This window comes from Pinus tabuliformis, chromosome 7 (assembly GCF_031772625.1).
Source record: "Pinus tabuliformis cultivar Carrire ecotype Pingquan chromosome 7, CPIR1, whole genome shotgun sequence".
Lineage (NCBI taxonomy): Eukaryota > Viridiplantae > Streptophyta > Pinopsida > Pinales > Pinaceae > Pinus > Pinus tabuliformis.
Window position 1 is genome coordinate 278,818,782 of NC_142293.1, and position 6,893 is coordinate 278,825,674.

The 6,893-nt window shown below is 41.5% G+C and overlaps 2 pseudogenes; both read left to right on the forward strand.

Annotated features, from left to right (window-relative positions):
* Nucleotides 1-733: 733 nt before the first annotated feature.
* On the forward strand, nt 734-1,405 carry LOC149246954 (putative E3 ubiquitin ligase SUD1 pseudogene; annotated as a pseudogene).
* Nucleotides 1,406-1,850: 445 nt separating this feature from the next.
* On the forward strand, nt 1,851-2,721 carry LOC149246955 (aquaporin TIP1-1 pseudogene; annotated as a pseudogene).
* The last annotated feature ends 4,172 nt before the right edge of the window (nt 2,722-6,893 follow it).

Below are 6,893 nucleotides of genomic sequence, written 5' to 3' on the forward strand. Positions count from 1 at the left end.
AGTTTAATCTATTTTAGTTTTGTGGGTACAAGCAAAGAAAAAAGAAAAAATCAACCAAAAAGATCTCCTTTCATGCCTTGTAGGAGTAGAGATAATTTAGAAAAATGATTGCACAACACCCCCACTCCTTCACACAGCCAACCTTCTCTCTTCTTCGATGGCTCTGATTAAATAACCATTAGGTGGAACACAAGACATATTTGAACAACCTCAAGGGAAGAAGAAGAAAATATTCCTCTGGAGCAAATGGCTACAAATAGAAATGTTGAGAGCCGTACCTTGTCCAAAAACGACTTTGTAAATCAGATGGAAGATTTCAAGAGTGATATGAGGCATTTTCTTGCCATGCAATTGGATACCTTGCGGATCCAAAGGAAGCAAGAGGAAGCCAAGAGGGCTTTGTCCATATTTTTTCCCAGGTGCACTAGAAAGCATCCTAGGAATGAATGTCCATTGCACTCCATAGAAGTGTGTTTTGTTTGTGAAAAAGACCATCCTACAGATTAGTGCCCTTCCTTACCCAGAATCAAAGCTGCATATCAGAGGGCAAAAGGAGCCACTGAACCACTCTATTATTTGAACCAAAGTGTTATCACCTAAGAAACAATTTCAAAATTGTTCACATCATTTTGATTGTAAAGGTTGTTTTTCTGGGAGAATACCCTGGTGTGGAAGATAGTTGGCTTGAAATTCTTGCAACGCAGGGACCACCATGCTCTGCTTCAACTCAGCAATGTTTGTGATACCTATTTCGTTAGGGCGGGAAATGTTTGCTTCAATTCCACGGCTTCCAATTACCCATGGCATTAAGTGCAATGATCTTTATGCCTTCAATATCGGATGTTATGTCATTTGGGCTGCAGCAGCTGGAGTTGGATATTTAGTAGACTATTTGAGAGTTCACAGCTTCAGAGTTCTTTTCATGCAGTTCATAAAATGGTCTTTAATAGTTCTGAAAAGTTGTATTCTTCTATCATTATGGATCATCGTGATACCTGTTTTCATCGGACTTTTGTTTGATCTTTTGGTGGTAGTCCCTTTGTGGGTTCCTGTGGATGAAAGTCTCGTGTTTCTTCTCTATCAGGATTGGGATTTTGGGCTTATATTTCTCAAGATATGGATAAAATTGGTATTGCTAGGTCAAATGGCACCCCTTACAGATGACAGCTGGCGAATAAAATTCGAGCAAGTCAAAGCAGATGGATTTTCTCGCTTACGTGGATTATGGGTGCTTCGCCAAATTCTGTCACCAATATTCGTAAAGCTTTTGACAACACTCTGTGTGCCATATGTCTTTGCTCATGGTTTTTTCCCTCTTTTGGGATACTCTCTTATTGTAAATTATGCAATTTATCGATTTGCCTGGTCTGGATGCCTCGTGCTAGGTTTTTATGGTGGCAGTTGATATTTCTAGTTCAGACGTGACAAATTCAGGGCTTTCACTATCACAAAATTGCCTAAATTTGCAACATCTAAATTTTAACTATTGTCAACGTATTTCTGATGCTGGACTAGAATATCTCACAGGCCTCATTAGTTGAATTCTAGAGCATGCAATCAAGGAAGCCCATTTTGAAAAAATGCAAGCTCTACCAACTCTTTAAATCTGAGATGTGCACTGCAGAAAAATCATAATTGGAGTGCTATGCCATCTAGTGAGCTAGCAATTTCTGTATGGCTGTTCATATCTAGATTGCCAGCCATCTCAACTATAATATTGGCTATGATTCTCTGGAAGAAACACTGATGGAAGAGCATGAATAGTTTATATTTATGAAGTAGACTCTAGATCAAGAATTGGGGCTGAAATATTTACGGCCAAAACTGATTTAATATCAAGAGTTCACAATATGGGAAAGATTGCAGTAGGACGCGTGGAAGAGGCCACTCGAACGGATTCTATAAGGGTAATTGTCGCAGAACTCATCTGCACTTTCCTGCTTGTGTTTGCAGGCGTGGGATCAACCATGGCAGTTGATCGCTTGTCTGAAAGCTTAGGTTTGACACCAGGAGCAGGACTGGCCATCATTGCTCTGACCCATGAATTTGCAGTGTGTGGACTGGTCTCAGCTGGGTTTCATTTGTCGGGAGGACATATCAATCCCGCGGTCACATTTGCATTAGCAATTGGAGGCCATATCATTATTCTCAGGTCTATTCTGTACTGGATCGCTTAGCTCCTAGCTCCACAATTTCTTGCTATCTCCTTGATTTCATAACAAGAGGAATGGGAACTCCAGTTCATATGTTGGTTGGTGGAATGGAACATATTCAAGGAGTGGCTATGGAGATGGCCCTCACCTTCTCCTTGCTCTTGACAGTGTATGCAACAATGATTGATCCAAAGAGAGGACAAATGGGTGTAATAATGGCGCCTCTGTGCATAGGGCTTGTTGTTAGGGCTAACGTAATGGCGGAAGGGCCATTCTCAGGTGCATCAATGAACCCTGCAAATTCATTTGGGTCGGTGTTTGTTATTTGGCAGTGGAGAGACCATTGGGTATATTGGGTTGGTCCTCTGGTTGGAGGCGGTCTAGCAGGTGCCCTATATGAGAATTTCTTCATCATTCAAACATATGAGCCTCTCCCCGCCTCGCTTTGAGGATACCAAGGAACTAAATGAAACTTACCAGGCTAGCATCCTTCATAAAATAATAGTGCGTGTTTGCTTGTGTAAATAAATGGCCCTAAAGTCCCACCATATTCACGGTTAAAACTAGAGTGATAGGTGTGTTAAACGGTGTTTTGTGATTACATAGCAATTTCTTAGCGTGCTACGAAACTGCTGAAAAGAACAGCATGGTGAACTGGTTACAAATATCCTTGAGGAAATCGAAAGCAGAAAAATAGGGGCAGTTTCCTACTTTCCAGTAGCAGTGAAGAGATAAGACAGTAAGGGCCAGCAAAGAGTTTTAAACATCCATCAAGGCTAAAGCCGAAGGAAACCACTTGTCAGAGAACGAATCTTGATTGTAATAAATGCTATGTTTAGCATGATGTAGAATTAGACTCATAATTGTCTTAGGTTTCTAAAGCTCCTAGTTAGCAGTTGTTGTATTTAATAGTTAGTTAAAGTTTGAGTAGGCGTCATAGCAACCATAATTTGAGTTCCCCCCACATAGGAGGAGGAATCTCAGCTTTGTAAAGAATTCCATATATAGGAGACAGAGAAATGTACTCAAGGTTGGAAAATTATTCAGAAAAGCTCTGATATTTGGCTTTATGTAAAGACTCTTTTTCAGTAATACAAAATTGGCTTTGCTTCTCAGGACTCAGGAGGGATTCGATGTTCAGAATGTGTTGTATTGTTATTTTCCCAATATTTGCAGTGGTATGAATGTGTAATCACTTAGAACTCACTCATGGTGCTCTAATTTCCTGTATACATTCATAGACTGTGTGGTCCTATATGTTTTTGGTATGTTCTAAATGTGTTGAATCCTGAATGCCCTGACTTCTATGTAAGGTTGATAACATTGTTATACTGAAATGATGTTGACTCCATAAGCCCAATGGATAGTTTCTAATTGTGTTTCCACCACTCACATTTTACCTTTGTTTCACAAGAGTTAGCCATCTTTATCATAATCAAAGATCATTAATCCTTTGAGAGAGCCCTCTCAGGTTGGGGAGGCTAAGCCTCAGCCTAAAGTAGGTTTGAAATAGTTACTTAAAGTCTGCCTGATCACAGCAGCCTATCAGGGCCTGATTTTGAGATAACACAAAGGAGGCCACATGGACCATACCTTACCAGCAAGGAATGCAAGGGGCATCCTAGACCTATTACGACCCTTATCCAGCCACTTCCATGCCTTCTTGGGGTCCCCCTGCTCATCCTTCCTAGTCCATACCCCCTCCTTGGTCGGATCCATCTCCATATTATGCCCAACCAGCTGCTCATTCATTTCACTCTTATGCTCAGCCACAGCCTCAGTGGAATGCACCTCATCAAGGGTGGACGACACCCCAGTACAACTCTCCTCCCACTCCTTTGCCTCCACCACCTGCTCAACTGCAACCATCGCCTCCTCCTCCACCAAGGCAACCCCAAATGCCTGCCCAACCACAACCCCATCCACATCCATCTCAAATATACACCCCCACTCAACTACCCATACCACCATTTCCAAATCCACACATTGGAGTAGCTCAAATCCATTACAATGCTGAGGCAAAACATGTCCAAACAACTCCTCTTGAGCTCCAAGATATTCACCATAACTCAAGAAGAGTATTGAAGAAAAGAGATTATATTGACAGCACTGAAGGATCACATCTAACAAAAGAAGATTCAAGAGAGGAAATCAAAGAACCATGGGATGCACTTGATGAAGAGAAGAGATCACAATTAGAGATTGAGAAAGCTCCCTCATGGTTACCATCAAATCCTCCATGTAGTCAAGAGAAAAAGCATCAAAAAGAGGAAGATGAGAATGTCATGATTGAAGGTGACATGAAGAATGATCCAGATTAGCAAGAGGACCAAGGATATCATAGCTATATTGAGATATGGTTCCAGACAGTCAGTAAGTTGCAGCAGTACTCTCTTCCTCAACTATGTTTAATCCCTTCAATGTCAAATCATTTGGTCTCTAAAATCCAGATAGCTGTCAAAGCATGCATTTCAAGCCTCCACATCAATTTGTCTCTAATCTCGATGTGCACATGGCTCCATTGGAAGTATTCTTATACTTGAAAATGATTTTGTCTTTCAAGTAGGGTAGGGTAGAAAAAAAAGAAAAAAGAGAAAAAAGAGGAAAAAATGAAAATAAGAGGAAAATAAAAATCTAAGGTGAAAACCTCCTCGGAGGCACCTTAGATTGGCTCATTGATTGAAAACCTCCATGAGGCGGTCAATGGGTTGGAAAGAATAGAAAATAAAAAGAGAATAAGATCCCTGGGTGAAAACCTCCCTTGGAGGCGCCCAGGGCAGGAAATTAGGGTGAAAACCTCCATGAGGTGCCCTAGTTGTTTTCAAAAAAAAAAAAAGAAAAAAAAAAGAAAAAAACAGGCCTAATCTCTGTGGAAAAATTGCAGGTTGTAGGGAATACATTGCAGGTAAGGAGGGTCACGTAAAATGAGGATAGGGGACCGTACCAGGCTACAGGACATCCCTACAGACATTCCTTCCATGGCCACTCGCCTTTCCTAAGATTTGAGCACATTCAGGTCGAGATTCCACCTTCTACAGGAAGTTCTGGGCTTTCTATGAGATGTTCTGGGCTTTCTACAGGATGTTCTATAATTTTGTATAGGAAACATCCTGTAGAACCTTTGGGCAAGCCAAATTCGATTTTGGAAGGGAATCTGAAGCTTGGAATCTGTTTGTTAGGCATGCAGCCACCCCTCTATTCAACCCATCACCATATGGCACCCTGCTCCATCACTTTACACCTCCGTCACCCACCTGGTTATGTGTTCCTGCACAGTCATACAAGAAACCCTGTTTGCCTCAGATTGACAGTAAGAATTCTTAAGTGACAAGTACAACAACGAAGCTTCACACGCTCTACCTGACCAAGCTCCATCTACACTCTGCATCAATGAATTCCAAGTCTGCATTATAGCCCAACCTCATTTTTCTTACCATGCAAAAAACTGCAGAATGCTTGGAAGCAAAAATACATAGTGCTGAAATTTTTTTTTTTCCCTAGCTTGAAAATCATGCATCCATTTGCAAAACTATTACATGGGAGTTGTATAGGGATGATGGCAACATGCCCAAGCAATTTCAACCAATTCCGGTGCATGGTTTCCAAGAAATCATCCCCTATCACCTTCAGCCATTTTTGCATTTTCTCCATATTTGTGCATTCGTTTCAAAATCTATTTCATGGAGAGATGCATATGGGTGATAGTAACCTACCCAAAAAGTTTCAGCCGATTCCGATGCACGGTTTCCGAGAAATTGATCTCTGTAATCTTCAACCATTTTCCGTTTTTCTTGAAATCTGTGCATCCATTGATCACAATTTTTCTATGGGAGGTGGATAATGATGATAGGAACATGCTCAGAAAGTTTTAGATCAATCCGGTCTATCGTTCATGAGCAATGGAGAAAATAAGTCGCTGCCTTGTAAAAATTCAACATCAGCAGCTTGAGGGTGCAAGTCTGAATGTGGAAACAAACTCCTGCAGCTTAGATCTGGCCAGAGGACACCTGCACAAGGAAAACAACCATGAATCAACGACCAAGCCATCATGCAACCATAGAAACCAATGTATGTAGCAAATGAAAGGCCACAACACCTCACAGTAACCATGCTCAACTTCCAGGTACGTGACTAACCTCATTCCTCTGTTGCATGAATCTAATTTAAGAACTTCATGAACGAATGAAATGGTGCGATTCAGCTAGAAAGCTAGCTAGTTCGATTGCACTCATCCAAGGATCACTAGCGCACGTGTGTAGTCATTCACGGGAAAAAAAAACAGACAGTGGTAGAGATTTTGAACTCCAGCGCAACTAATGGTAAGGGATTCTAGGCAGAAAACATCTAGTCCCATAATAGCACTGTAGTCTACATGTGGCCACATACACCTGACCACTTCACTCCCTCACCACGAATCATGTCGCAATTAAAAAATGGTCGGCTGAAACCACCTGTTGTTCATATGCACTTGCAACATCCTCAACTGAAGTATGCATCCTCCGTTGCCACAAAATGATTAACTAGTTGTCCTCCACCGGTTTTTCTACCTGTCTTCAAGATTCTATTGCATATCGGGCTCGCTCAGAGGTGCAGTGGCATTCTACAGGAACCGGGGGGGTCTTCTATAGGAAGTACGACACAACTTTCTGGAGCAGGGAAGCTTGGACTTTTCTTCGTCAAATTTAGAATTCTGAGAGAGGTAGGCTCGAAAACACTCTTCCATGCATGGTAGGTTTCGAA